The sequence below is a fragment of the Schistocerca nitens genome, chromosome 9, assembly GCF_023898315.1.
Source record: "Schistocerca nitens isolate TAMUIC-IGC-003100 chromosome 9, iqSchNite1.1, whole genome shotgun sequence".
Classification (NCBI taxonomy): Eukaryota; Metazoa; Arthropoda; class Insecta; order Orthoptera; family Acrididae; genus Schistocerca; species Schistocerca nitens.
In genome coordinates, this window is record NC_064622.1 from 276,882,304 (window position 1) to 276,898,233 (window position 15,930).

The window sequence follows — 15,930 nt, forward strand, 5'->3', positions numbered from 1 at the left end:
GAGAAAAATCATGGGTTAATCCGGGACAACCATCAACATCGACTGCAAAACCAGATCGATTCGGCAAGAAGACAATGCTCTGTGTTTTGGTGGGATCAGAAAGGTGTGGTGTATCTCATGCTCCTGAAACCCGGTGACACTGTGAATACTAATCGCTACAGACAACAAATGATCAATTTGAACTATGCATTGATCGAAAAAAGACCAGAATGGGTCAGAAGTCATGGCAAAGTAATCTTTTTACACAACAATGCACCTTCACACAAAGAAAAACTGGTTCAGGATACAATCAAAACACTTGGCTGGGAGCTGCTACCCCACCCGCCGCATTCACCAGACTTGGCCCCTTCCGACTACCATTTGTTTTCATCAATGGGACATGCATTGGCTGAGGAACACTTAGATTCCTACGCAGAAGTCGAAAATTGGGTGTCTGATTGGTTTGCTTCAAAAGACGAACATTTCTATTGGCGTGGTGTCCACAAATTGCCAGAAAGGTGGTCAAAATGTATAGAAAGCCATGGTCAGTACTTTGAATAGAATGTTTTTACTTTTCAATTCAAAATTGGTGTTTCATTTTCACAAAAAAAAAAAAAAAAAAAAAAAATGCTCATTTCCTACCGGTAGACCTGGTAGTCTTGGGGAGCTGGAATGCAGTTGTAAGTGAAGTAGTAGAAGAAAAGGTTACAGGAGAATGTGAGCCTAGGACAAGGAATGTGAGAGGAGAAAGGCTAATTGAGTTCTGTAATAACTTTCAGCTAGTAATAGCGAATACCCTGTTCAAGAATCATAAGAAGAGGAGGTATACTTGGAAAAGGCGGAGTGATATGGGAAGATTTCAGTTAGATCACATCATGGTCAGGCAGAGATTCCGAAATCAGTTACTGGATTGTAATGTGTACCCAGGAGCAGATAGAGACTCAGTTCACAATGTAGCAATGATGAACAGTAGGCTGAAGTTTAAGACATTAATCAGCAAGAATTAATATGCAAAGAACTGGGATACAGAAGTACTGAAGAGGTATACTTGAGTTCTCTAAGGCTATAGGTACAGCAATAAGGAATAGCTCAGTAGGCAGTACAGTTGAAGAGGAATGGACATCTGTAAAAAGGGCAATCACAAAAGTTGGAAAAAACCATAGGTACGAGAAAGAGAACTTCTAAGAAACCATGGGTAACATAAGAAGCACTTCAGTTGATTGATGAAAGGAGGAAGTACAAAAATGTTCTGGGAAATTCAGGTATACAGAAATACAAGTCGTTGAGGAAGGAAATAAATAAATAGATAGAGCAGGAAAGCTAGGACAAAATGGCTGCATGAAAAATGTGAAGAAATCGAAAAGGAAATGATTGTCGGAAGGACTGACTCGCGTACAGGAAAGTCTAAACAGCCTTTGGTGAAATTAAAAGCAAGGGTAGGTGGAAAGAGTACACCGAAGGCCTCTATGAGGGGGAAGATTTGTCTGGTGTGATAGAAGAAGAAACAGGAGTCGATTTAGAAGAGATAGGGGACCAGTATTAGAATCAGAATTTAAGAGAGCTTTGGAGGACTTGAAATCAAATAAGGCAGAAGGGATTGACAACATTCCATCAGAATTTCTAAAATCATTGGGGGAAGTGGCAACAAAATGACTATTCATGTTGGTGTGTAGAATGTATGAGTCAGGCAACGTACCATCTGACTTTTGGAAAAATGTCATTCACACAATTCTGAAGACTGATAGAGCTGACAAATGCGAGAATTATCGCACAATCAGTTTAACAGCTCACGCATCCAAGTTGCAGACGAAAATAATATACAGAAAAATGGGGGAAAAATTGAGGATGTATCAGACAATGATCAGTTCAGCTCCAGGAAAAGTAACAGCACCAGAGTGGCAATTCTGACATCGTGGTTGATAATGGAAGAAAGATCAAAGAAAAATCAAGACATGTTCATAGTATTTGTTGACCTGGAAAAAGCATTCCACAATGTAAAATGTGCAAGATGTTCAAAATTCTGAGAAAAATAAGGGTAAAGTAAAGGGAGAGGCGGGTAATACACAATGTGTACCAGAGGCAAGAGGGAATAATAAGAGTGGACAACCTAGAATGAAGTGCTCATATTAAAAAGGGTGTAAGACAGGGATGTTCAATCTGTAGTACATCAAAGAAGCCATGATAGAAATAAAAGAAAGTTTCAGGAGTGGAATTAAAATTTAAGGTGAAAGGATATCAATGATATGATTCACTTATGACGTGCTATCCTGAGTGAAAGTGAAGAATTATACGATCTACTGAATGGAATGAACAGTCTAATGAGTACAGAATATGGATTGAGAATAAACTGAAGAAGACGAAAATAATGAGAATTGGCACAAATGAGAACAGCAACAAACTTAAAATCAGGATTGATGGTCACAAAATTAAGGAATTCTGCTACTTAGGCAGTAAAATAATCAATGACAGACAGAGTAAGGAGGACACCAAAAGCAGTCTAGCAATGGCAAAAAGGGACTAGCAACGGCAAAAATGGCATACCTGGTCAAGGGAAGTCTACTAATATCAAATATGGGCCTTAATTTGAGGAAGAAATTTCTGAGAATGTATATTCATGGTGTGGGTTCCTGCAGTCATGTCCTAGTTCATGAACCACGGGTAACGTATGAGTGGCCAAGTAAGTGGTCCCGACAGTCAGGATACCAGTTACTTTGGAATAAGGCTGGGCATCTCGGACATATTCTGAGTCGTGGTCACCTTTGTGTTCATACGGCAAAGACTACCAAATCCACCGGTTAGTCCCTCAGTTGTTAGGGGTAAAACCCAATGGGACTCGGGGCAAGTAAGGCTAGCAACCTGCTTCCCTGGTACTTTAAATATGATGCTGGTAACAATCAGAGCAAAATGCCTCGGACCTTTGGAGGTGACGGAGTCCCACCTCTAACTGACAAACCAGGGACTCCTAAGATACAACTTGGCAAACAAATGGTAATGAGATGGGGAGCTATTAATATCAATGGGGGCTACTCTGGGAGGAAGGTAGAGCTGGCAGAGGCTGCAAGTAAGATGGGGCTGGATGTTTTAGCTGTTAGTGACATTCGGGTAAGGGGTGAGAAAGAAGAGGAAGTGGGAGAATACAAGGTCTACCTGTCAGGAGTCAAAGCAGGAATAGCACAATGGGGTGTAGGGCTTTACATCAGGAAAGAAATCGAACCCAGCGTAGTTGCAATAAGGTATGTAAACGAACGACTGATGTGGATAGATTTGACAGTGTCTAGCAAGAAAATTAGGATTGTGTCAGCATATTCGCATTGTGAAGGGACAGAACAAGATAAGATGGATAGTTTTTATGAGGCACTCAGTGATGTAGTTGTTAGAGTAAAGGACAAGGACAGTGTTCTGCTCATGGGTGATTTTAACGCCAGGATTGGAAATCGAACAGAAGGGTATGAAAAGGTTTTAGGTAAATTTGGAGAGGATATGGAGGCCAACAGGAACGGGAAACAACTCTTGGATTTCTGTGCCAGTATGGGCTTAGTAATCACAAACTCCTTTTTTAAACATAAGAACATTCACCGGTATACTTGGGAAAGCAGGGGAACCAAATCTGTCATTGACTATATAATAACAGATCAGGAATTCAGGAAGGCTGTGAGGGACACACGTGTATTAAGGGAATTCTTTGATGACACTGATCATTATTTAATCTGCAGTTAAATTGGTATTGTGAGGCCGAAAGTGCAGGAGGTCAGGTCCATATGTAGGAGGATAAGAGTGGAGAAACTTCAGGATAAGGAAATCAGGCACAAGTACATAACAGCGATCTCAGAAAGGTACCAGTTAGTTGAATGTAGTCAATTACAGTCATTGGAAAAGGAATCGACAAGGTACAGGGACACAGTACTAGAAGTGGATAAAGAATGTCTTGGAACAGTAGTGTGTAAAAGTAGGAAGAAGCAAACAGCTTGGTGGAATGACACAGTCAAGGCAGCCTGTAAAAGGAAAAAGAAGGTGTATAAAAAATGGCTACATACTAGAACTCAGGTAGACAGAGAAAGTTATGTTGAAGAAAGAAACAAAGCCAAACAGATAATTGCAGCATCCAAGAAGAAATCTTGGGAAGACTTTGGAAACAGGTTGGAGACTATGAGTCAAGCTGCTGGAAAACCATTCTGGAGTGTAATTAGCAGTCTTCGAAAGGGAGGTAAGAAGGAAATGACAAGTATTTTGGACAGGTCAGGAAAACTGCTGGTGAATCCTGTGGATGCCTTGGGCAGATGGAGGGAATATTTTGAAGAATTGCTCAATGTAGGTGAAAATACAATCAGTAATGTTTCAGATTTCGAGGTAGAATGGGATAGGAATGATGGTGGAAATAGGATCACATTTGAGGAAGTGGAGAAAATGGTCAATAGATTGCAGTGCAATAAAGCAGCTGGGGTGGATGAAATTAAGTCGGAACTCATCAAATACAGTGGAATGTCAGGTCTTAAATGGCTACACAGGATAATTGAAATGGCCTGGGAGTCGGGACAGGTTCCATCAGACTGGACAAAAGCAGTAATCACACCAATCTTTAAACATGGAAACAGAAAAGATTGTAACAACTACAGAGGTATCTCTTTAATCAGCGTTGTGGGTAAAATCTTCTCAGGTATTGTTGAAAGGAAAGTGGGAGTATTAGTTGAGGACCAATTGGATGAAAATCAGTGTGGGTTTAGGCCTCTTAGAAGTTGTCAGGACCAGATCTTTAGCTTACGGCAAATAATGGAGAAGTGTTATGAGTGGAACAGAGAATTGTATCTATGCTTTATAGATCTAAAAAAGGCATATGACCGGGTTCCTAGAATGATGTTATTGTCTGTTCTATGAGATTATGGAATAGGAGGCAAACTTTTGCAAGCAATTAAAGGTCTTTACATGGATAGTCAGGCAGCAGTTAGAGTTGACGGTAAATTGAGTTCATGGTTCAGAGTAGTTTCAGGGGTAAGACAAGGCTGCAACCTGTCTCCACTGTTGTTCATATTATTTATGGATCATATGTTGAAAACAATAGACTGGCTGGGTGAGATTAAGATATGTGAACACAAAATAAGCAGTCTTGCATATGCGGATGACTTAGTTGTCATGGCAGATTCAATTCAAAGTTTGCAGACTAATATTTCAGAGCTAGATCAGAAATGTAAGGACTATGGTATGAAGATTAGCATCTCCAAAACGAAAGTAATGTCAGTGGGAAAGAAATATAAACGGATTGAGTGCCAAATAGGGGGAACAAAGTTAGAATAGGTGGACGGTTTCAAGTACTTAGGATGCATATTCTCACAAGATGGCAACATGGTGAAAGAACTGGAATCAAGGTGTAGCAAAGCTAATGCAGTGAGCGCTCAGCTACGATCTACTCTCTTCTGCAAGAAGGAAGTCAGTACCAAGACTAAGTTATCTGTGCACCGTTCAATCTTTCGACCAATTTTGTTGTATGGGAGCGAAAGCTGGGTGGATTCAGGTTACCTTATCAACAAGGTTGAGGTTACGGATATGAAAGTAGCTAGGATGATTGCAGGTACTAGTAGATGGGAACAATGGCAGGAGGGTGTCCACAATGAGGAAATCAAAGAAAAACTGGGAATGAACTCTATAGATGTAGCAGTCAGGGCGAACAGGCTTAGATGGTGGGGTCATGTTACACGCATGGGAGAAGCAAGGTTACCCAAGAGACTCATGGGTTCAGCAGTAGAGGGTAGGAGGAGTCGGGGCAGACCAAGGAGAAGGTACCTGGATTTGGTTAAGAATGATTTTGAAGTAATAGGTTTAACATCAGAAGAGGCACCAATGGTAGCACTGAATAGGGGATCATGGAGGAATTTTATAAGGGGGGCTATGCTCCAGACTGAACGCTGAAAGGCATAATCAGTCTTAAATGATGATGATGATGATGATGTATATTTGGAGCACAGCATTGTATGGTAGTGAAACATGGACTTTGAGAAAACTGTAACAGAAGAGGATTGAAGCATTTGAGAAATGGTGCTGCAGTTGAATGTTGAAAATTGTATGGACTGATAAGCTAAGGAATGACTAGGTTCTGCCCAGAATCGGAGAGGAAAGTAATTTGTGGAAAACACTGACAAGGAGAAGGGACAGTATTATAGGATATCTGTTAAGAAATCAGGGAATGACTTCCATAGTAGTAGAGGGAGCTGTAGAGGGCAAAAACTATAGGGGAATACAGAGATTGGAATACATCCAGCAAATAATTATAAACTGCACGGGCTACTCTGAGATGAAGAGGTTGGCACGGGAAAGTAATTCATGGCATCCCACATCAAACCAGTCACAAGATTGATAACTCAACAAAAAAAAGTTTGTTCACCATACAGCTTCAGGTTGTTGTAGAATCAGGGTGTATTATTTTGTGTAAGACAGAAGGATGTTAGTGGTGGTCCTTCCGTACCACCTTGCTCAATTGGTTGTGTGGACAATTCCGTACCAATGGGCCCCTTTTACTAATCTTAAAAAAGGACCTGAATCACTGAAACTACACTCTGATTATGACCTTGAAACAGAGTCAATGATCTGATTCTATCATGAAATGCTCATCCACACTCTGAGTTCTTGTAAAAAAAAAAAAAAAAAAAAATAAAAAAAAAAAAAATAAACCTACCTCAATCATTTTGAAAAAACAATTCTCATCATTAAAATATGCTTAAGCGGACCTGATAAAGAAAAAGTGGCTGAAGTAATAAAGCTAACTAGATGAAATATTTTATCACGCCAAAAATTGTGTCCAACATGCTAAAAGCGAGGTTCACAAGACATATGCTGCTCTTTTCTCCCCTACAAGTGATTGAAGTGTTCCTTTTATCCCCTACAAATGATTCAAGTGTTGATGGACAAATGAAAATTGCAGAAAGGGTCAACACAAATTTGTAAAGTCTGGGGCATTATACTTTAAAATATCAGAAAGTCTTATAGTAAGAGTCATAAGTGACATACAGTACAATATTTACCAAGTACAAAGTAAATCTGTAGACAGATTTCAATTTCTGCTGCACACGCCAGATACCATATACTTGTACAGTAAATTTCTAATGATCAGCAACGCCATTACCATATTGACTGTTATGACCAACTGAATGGGTTGAAGCAAAAAGAAATGCAAGTTTCTTCAAACTCTGAGATTTTCGAAGTGATATGCTACACAAGCCTTTACTAAACCAACGAATGATGATCGCCACCATAAAAAGTTTATTTAAGTAATGAATTAGAATGTATGTTTGGAATGGATGGAGATAGTGTATCTGCAAGCTTGGATGATGACAGAAACTTTATCTCATCTGTGGTACCTGCAAGTTGGGCAACTGATTCCATATTGGCAGGTCCTGCTTAGGAGATATTATGCGAGCCATGGATGAAGAATGGGTGTGACAATGCCAATGATGTCACAGGGACGAGTCCGTATTAAAATATATGTGATGTTCCAAACAATGAGCAAACTTCCTTATGCATGGTCACTGTAAATGAGAGTACAATACACAACATGTTGTTTTTGAGAAGCATCATATTTATTTAAGAATTTGGATTTTGGGTTATGCTCTTAATTTCCAGTAATAACGAAGTCCAACCAAGATAAACTGGCCAGTGTGAAGAAATAAGGTGATGAGCAAATGAATAACAACAAATTGTAACTCCTGAGCAACTAATATCACAATGAAAAAGAAGTGGAACACTGTACACTTCTACCAAAAAATTGGTCAATTCCACAAATGGCTTCTCAACTTACAATTTCAAGCTGAATGGTCAATAAGCTAGAAGGCTTAATGGGTTAGTGGTTATAAAACAACGCCTGGCAAAAAGTACAGGAAAGATGATGAGGGAAGCACAGTTTTATCTTCCTTCAAGAAACAATACAGCCAGAATGAAAATGTGTTAAATGAACCGTTCTGTGCAAGTACAATAATACTGTTTGAAGAAGCTGTACATCACAGATTAAGAATGTAACTACTATACTAACATTTTTGAGATTCTCATATAAAATGCAGCTTTTGAAATGATGGTTTGCAAACATTTGAAAATAGCAATTTTGTTGTCTGTTTTTAACCATCTCAAAGAGTTCACAAACAAACTATGATCTTTACAGTACAATATGACATCAAATTATACATAAATTTGATAAAAAATGTAATGGCACATTTACATATAAATAATTTCTTTAAAACTCAACAAGTAACAGCCACAGTTTGTTAGAATTATAGCAAGCAATTTCTTTACAGGACTGCTAAAGAGTACTCAGTACACTTAGTTCGAAAATTGTTACATTTACAAAAGAGCTGAAAAATTATAACAATTTATTTTTTCTCAGCTTTGACCTCATGTAACATAAATATGATGAATGTGAAAGGCTTGAAATTATAATGGTGTTAAGAGCACACACATTTTGCATGTGATCCAAACAACTCACTTCAATTACTGCCAGTTACAATTTTAAGCTTCTTGAATTTGGACAAAACTGTGATACTCCTGTCAACATTTTGCAGCCCCTTACTGAAACCATCATAAAACATTGAATTTTTTGTATACTGTGCTCCTAATTTTGTGCAGCTTCATTTAGTTAAATAAGAAATCCCTGTGCAAAATTTTATTCAGATTGGAGATGGCCAGGTGGTTACCAATGGTGTGGAATGACCCAGATTCCTTTAACAAAGTTCTACTGATATAGTATACAAATAATTACACTGTGCAATAACCGAAGTAAAGAAAAATTTTAGAGCACATTATCACAAATCTTAAAACTTGAATATGGAACAGAGGGAAACAAGAGAATGCAAACGGGTCGGGACTGATGGCTAGGGAGGACAATGGAAAAAGACTGGCAGAGAGAGAGAAATTTTAGACCTGTAAACATAAACAAAAAGGAGGTGCTATGCTGTTGGGGAAGGGAGAGGTGTAGGGGGCAACAGTTAGGATGGGTGGGGATTTGGAGAGGGGGTTGGGGGGGGGGCATGAAGCAAGCAGAGAATAGAAGAGGGCGACGGAGGGCGTTGCGAGGGCGACGGAGGGCGTTGCGAGGGCGACGGAGGGCGTTGCGAGGGCGACGGAGGGCGTTGCGAGGGCGACGGAGGGCGTTGCGAGGGCGACGGAGGGCGTTGCGAGGGCGACGGAGGGCGTTGCGAGGGCGACGGAGGGCGTTGCGAGGGCGACGGAGGGCGTTGCGAGGGCGACGGAGGGCGTTGCGAGGGCGACGGAGGGCGTTGCGAGGGCGACGGAGGGCGTTGCGAGGGCGACGGAGGGCGTTGCGAGGGCGACGGAGGGCGTTGCGAGGGCGACGGAGGGCGTTGCGAGGGCGACGGAGGGCGTTGCGAGGGCGACGGAGGGCGTTGCGAGGGCGACGGAGGGCGTTGCGAGGGCGACGGAGGGCGTTGCGAGGGCGACGGAGGGCGTTGCGAGGGCAACGGAGGGTCTTGCGAGGGCAACGGAGGGTCTTGCGAGGGCAACGGAGGGTCTTGCGAGGGCAACGGAGGGTGTTGCGAGGGCAACGGAGGGTGTTGCGAGGGCGACAGAGGAGTAGTTGTTGTTGATGTTATTGTTGTGGTCTTCAGTCCAAAGACTGGTTTGATGCAGCTCCCCATGTTACTCTACCCTGTGGAAACATCTTTATCTCCAATTAACTACTGCAACCTACATCCTTCTGAATCTGCTTAGTGTATTCACCTCTTGGTCTCCCTTTACAATTTTTACCCACCATGCCTCCCGTCAATACTAAATTGGTGACTCCTAGATGCCTCAGAACATGTCCCACCAACCGATCCCTTCTTCTAGTCAAGTTGTGCCACAAATTTCTCTTCTCCACAGTTCAATTCAGTACTTCCTCATTAGTTACATGACGACCCATCTAATCTTCACAATTCTTCTGTAGCGCACATTTCTAAAGCTCCTATTCTCTTCTCCTCTAAACTGTTTATCATCCATGTTTCACTTCCATACATGGCTACACTCCTTACAAAAACTTTCAGAAAAGACTTCCTGACCCTTAAATCTATACTCGATATTAACAAATTTATCTTCTTCAGAAACGCTATTCTTGCCATTACCAATCTACATTTTTTTATCCTCTTTACTTCGACCTCCATCAGTTATTTTGCTGCCCAAAAAGCAAAACTCATCTACTACTTTAAGCATTTTATTTCATAATAAAATTCCTTGTGCATCACCTGATTTAATGCAACTACATTACATTATCCTTATTTTGCTTTCGTTGATGTAGATCATATATCCTCCTTTCAAGACACTGTCCATTCCATTCAACTGCTCTTCCAAGATATTTCCCATCTCTGACAGAATTACAATGTCACTGGCAAACCTCAAGGTTTTTATCTCTTCTCCCTGAATTTTAGCTCCTTCTCCATTTTTTTTTTCTTTATTTCCTTCACAGCCTGCTCAATATATAGATTGAACACTCCCTTCTCAACCACCGCTTCCCTCATGTGCCCCTAGACTCCTGTAACTGCCATCTGATTTCTGCAGAAATTGTAAATAGTCTTTCGCTCTCCCTATTTTATCCCTGCTACCTTCAAAATTTGAAAGAAATTATTCCAGTTGAACATTATCAAAAGCATTTGTGAGTCTAAAAATGCTGTAAACGTAGGTTTGTCTTTCCTTACCCAATCTTCTCTAAGATCAGTCATACGGTCAGTACTACCTTGTGTGTTCCTTCTTTTCTACGGAATTTCCCAGAAGGTGGCTTCTACCAGTTTTTCCTTATATCTATAGAATTTGTATTAGTATTTTGCAACCGTGTCTTATTCAACTGATAGTTTGGTAATTCTCATACCTGCCAGCACCTGCTTTCTTTGGAATTGGAATTACCATATTCTTCTTGAAGTCTGAGGGTATTTTGGCTGTCTCATACATTTTGCTCATCAGATGGAAGAGTCTTGTTATGTCTGGCTCTCCCAAGGCTATCAGTAGTTCTAACGGAATGTTGTCTACTCCCATGCTCTGTCAAATTCTTCACTTAGCATCATATACCCATCTCATCTTCATCTATGTCCTCTTCCATTTCCATAATAATGCCATCACGTACATCGCCCTTGTATAGACCCTCTATACACTCCTTCCACCATTCTGCTTTCCCTTCTTTGCTTAGGGCTTGTTTATTATCTGAGCTCTTTATATTCAAACAGGTGGTTCTTTTCTCTCCAAAGGTCTCTTTAACTTTCCTGTAGGCACTGTCTATCTTACCCCTAGTGACACATTCTTCTACATCTGTACATTTGTCCTCTAGCCATTCCTGCTTAGCCATTTTGCACTTCTTGTTGATCTCATTTTTTAGACTTTTTTATTCCTTTTCGCCAGCTTCATTTACAGCATTTTTATATTTTCTTCTTTCATCATTTAATTTCAATATCTCATGTGTTACCCAAGTATTTCTACTAGCCTTCATCTTTTTACCTACTTGATCCTCTGCTGCCATCACTATTTCATCTCTCAAAGCTACCCATTCTTCTTCTAATGTATTCCTTTCCCCTGTTCTTGTCAATCGTTCCCTAACACTCCCTCTGAAACTCTCTACAACCTCTGGTTCTTTCAGTTTATCCATGCCCCATCTCCTTAAAGTCCCACCTTTTTGCAGTTTCTTCAGTTTTAATCTACAGTTCATAACCAATAAACTGTGGTCGGAGTCCACATCTGGCACTGGAAATGTCTTACAATTTAAAACCTGTTTCCTAAATCTGTGTCTTACCATTATATAATCAATCTGAAACCTTCCGGTGTCTCCAGGTCTCTTCCATGTACACAGACTTCTTTCTTCTGCACACGCCTCACACCATTACAGAGCCTCCACCAGCTTGAATAGTCAACTGCTGGCATGTAGGGTCCATGGATCCATGAGGTTGTCTCCATACCTGTACACGTCCATCCACTCAATACAAAATGGAATAAGACTCGTCAGACCAGGCAACATGTTTTCAGTCATCAACAGTCCAATGTCGGAGATGACAGGCCCAGACGAAGTGTAAAGCTTTGTATCGTGCAGTCATCTAAGGGTACACAAGTGGGTCTTTCACTCTGAAAGCCCATATCGATGATGTTTCATTGAATGGTTCAGATACTGACACATACTGATGGCCCAGCATTGAAATCTACAACAATTTGCAGAACGGTTGCACTTCTGTCTCATTGAACGATTCTCTTCATTCATCATTGGTCCTGCTCTTGCAGGATCTTTTATTGGCCACAGCAATGTCGGAGATTTGATGTTTTACCAGATTCCTGATACTTACAGTACACGAATGAAATGGTCACACGGGAAAAAACCCACTTCTTCAATACCTCGGAGATGCAGTGTCCCATCACTCGGGCGCTGACTATAACACCATGGTCAAACTCACTTAAATCTTGATAACATGCCATTATAGCAGCAGTAACCGATCTAACAACTGTGCCACACACTTTTCATCTTATATGAGCGTTGCCAACTGCAGTGTCATATTCTGCCCGTTTACATCTCTGTATTTGAATATACATGCCTATACAAGTTTCTCTGGCACTTCAGCGTATTTCTTCGATCTCTTCATCACCTATGGAGCTATTTCGCATATATACTTGTACTATTGTGGTAGGCGTGGGCTTTGTGGCTATCTTGGCTACAATAATACATTAACTATGCTGTCCATAGCAGCTTATCCGCGTTCCTACTTTTTATTCATTATTACACCTACTCCTACATTACCCCTACTGGATTTTGTATTTATAAACCTGTACTCACCTGACCAGAAGTCCCGTTCCTCCTGCACTGTACTTCATTAATTCCCACTATATCTAACTGTAACCTATCCATTTCCCTTTTTAAATTTTCTAACCTATCTGTCCAGTTTAAGGGATCTGTCAGTCCACACTCCGATCTGTAGAACACCATCTATGTTTCTCCTGATAATGACATACTCCTGAGTAGACCCCACCCAGAAATCCAAATGGGGGGCTATTTTATCTCTGGAATATTTTACCCAAGAGGATGCCATCATCATTTAACCATACAGTAAAGCTGCGTATCCTCGGGAAGAATTAGGGCTGTAGTCTCCCCTTGCTTTCAGGTGTTCACAGTACCAGCACAGCAATGCAGTTGTTTTGGTTGATATTATAAGGCCAGTTCCATCAATCATTCAGACTGTTGCTCCTGGAACTACTGGAAAGGCTTCTGCCCCTCTTAAGGAACCACACGTTTGTCTGGCCTCTCAATAATACCCCTCCATTGTGGTTGCACCTATGGTACTGCAATCTGTAATGCTCTGGCATCAACAGCAAGGGTCCATGGTTCATGGGAGGGGACAGGGTGGGGGCTGGGACATGAGGAGTATGACAATAATTTAGAGGTATTAGGGGAAGACAGTATGAGAATGACAGGATGGAGGGGTAATGTGAAACAGCACGAGGGTGACAGAGGAGGAGAACGTATGCAGATGACAAGAGTTTATGATGAACAGAGGACGAGGATGAATACAACAAGAGTGAGGATGAATCTGATGGAGTTAGAGAATAAGGGCTTGGGGCACTACGAGATGACGCTTCCATAGGGAGAGAATATTGGGACAGTGTGGAGTGGGTGGGGGGGTGGGAGAGTGGAGGATGAGGATGCTGCATGGGGAGGGAGAATGAGTATTACAGTGAGGAAAATATGTCAGTGGTGAGAGAGAGATGGTGCAGATGTAGAGGGAAAAGCAAGAAGTTGACAGGACCAGTTGCTGTGATGTCAGAGAAGAGAGAGACAGTGAGTGAGAGAGAGAGAGAGAGAGAGAGAGAGAGAGAGAGAGAGAGAGGGGGGGGGGGAGGGAGGGGGTGCAATAAAGAAGAGAGAATGGATGGAAAAATCAGGATTACAGGGACATGAGGTTTGAGAAGATTTGGAAAGAAGCAATGGAGTTTTCCAAGCGACTTGAATGGGATTGAAAGATAAGAGAGAAGAAGACTGGTGAACAGACAGAGGCTCAAAAATGATGCAGGCAGTAGTGGGGACTATGTTTGACGGACGGAGAAGGAGAGTAAGTGATATGCAACCCTTCTTTAAATTCTGTATTTTTATCAATTGTGAATGCAGGTACATATTACAGAAAACTTCCATGTTTCTTGGATGGATTAAAAACAATACATTGTACAGAAAGTATAAGTACATTTAATCTTTGTGGCAACCTTTCAGAAAAACTACATAGTCTGTTAAATGATTGGGTCTTCTGCCATTTGATGGTGTCATTGCAGGGAGCACCTGAAGAAGACATTAAGTCACACTGTCAAAACATCATGAGGGATGATGCTAATGGCCAGCAGAAGACCTAATTATTCAACACATCATCTATTGCGTGGAAAGCCTGCAGAATTACAATTTTACAGTAATCACAATAGTGATCCTGCATTATGTTTTACTCATCTTTCACACCCCTGTAACAAGAATAGAATGGAATGGACATGTCTTGAAAGGAGCATATAAGATGAACATCAACAAAAGCAAAACAAGAATAATAGAAAGTAGTCTAATGAAATCAAGTGATGCTGAGGGAATTAGATACTTAATAAAGTACACAGGTTTTGCTATATGAGCAGCAAAATAACTGATGATGGCTGAAATAGAGAGGATATAAAATGTAGACGCAATGGCTAGAAAAGCGTTTCTGGAGAAGAGAAGTTTGTTAACATCGAGTATAGATTTAAATGTCAGGAAGGAGTATGTTGCAGTAGTTACTAAGGGGCTCGCACAGAATAGAGTAACATGGAGAGTTGCATCAAACCAATCTTCAGACTGAACACCACAACGCCGACGACAACGCCGACGATCATTGCTCCATATTAATTACACAGGCCAATGAAAATTTTTTTTAAAAAATCTTTTTTTTTTGCTTTGATAGCTGATCTTCATAGATTTTTATGAGGTGAATCCAAATCTAGCCTTAGTTTTTTTGTATCACCCATAGTTTTTGAGCAATATGCTAGTTTTTGAGCAATATGCTTTTTATTATATAGTATAAAAATCCTATGCTATACGGTGGATGGGGAAATAAATGAAAAGCTTTGTTACAACATAAGCATGGTTTGTATTTACAGTAAGCTACTTAAAACAATGATATGTGTTAATAGAGGTTTCACTTGTCAGCCGGAATTGGTTTGTATTTTCTCTCTCTTTTTTCCTTGAAGCTTCTTTTGTAGCTTTTCTACGATCGGTCGCTTGCTGAACTTCTCGGAGAAGTGATCAACAGTAGTCCCCCATCATGTTGGTGTTTCAGCGGCCTTGGTAGCGTTTTTCCATCACTTTAATGTCCTGGTGAAAATGCTCTCCTTGCTCCTCATTAACATCTCCCATATTGTCCGGGAAGTAATCAAGGTGACTGTTCAAAAAGTGAACTTTCAGGCCCATTAAACATCCTAAAGTTTTAAACTCCTTTAACACTGTAGCTATAATAGAAACATATTCTGGGTCTCTTTCATGTCCTAAGAACTTTGTAACAACTTGTTTGAATGATACCCATGCTTCTTTCTCATTTAAGGTCATTGTGGATTCAAAGTTAACATCAATTTTCTAATGTGAGGTACGACAAAGATGCCTTCTTTTAGATGCATACATGTTACCATTGTGTAATAAAACAACCTTTAAACTAGTTTTGGACGAATCAATAAACAGCCTCCAGTCTTCCTTTTTGTATTCAATACCAAACTCATTCGTCAGACTGGGAATGTCTGAGCAGTACACTAAATCAGCTTCTTGTTGAAAAAGCTTGGAAAATTGCTGCTCTCTCTTCCTATACAAGTATATGCTGGTTCCAACTGCCAATAAGTTCTCTTCTTTTAATCTAGAGCCAAGAAATTCAGCTTTTCTTTGGTTAAGTGCAGATCCCTAATCAAATCATTAAGCTCTGTCTGAGTAAACAATTTGGGCTCTAGACTTTCTGTACTACAATGGAATTC

At 40.6% G+C, this 15,930-nt stretch overlaps 1 protein-coding gene across 4 annotated transcripts in view; it reads right to left on the minus strand.

Annotated features, from left to right (window-relative positions):
• The window catches only part of LOC126202895 (calcium uptake protein 1 homolog, mitochondrial), a 236,704-nt gene that overhangs the window by 114,938 nt on the left and 105,836 nt on the right, over positions 1 to 15,930 (minus strand). The gene's annotated exons all lie outside the window — the stretch shown is intronic.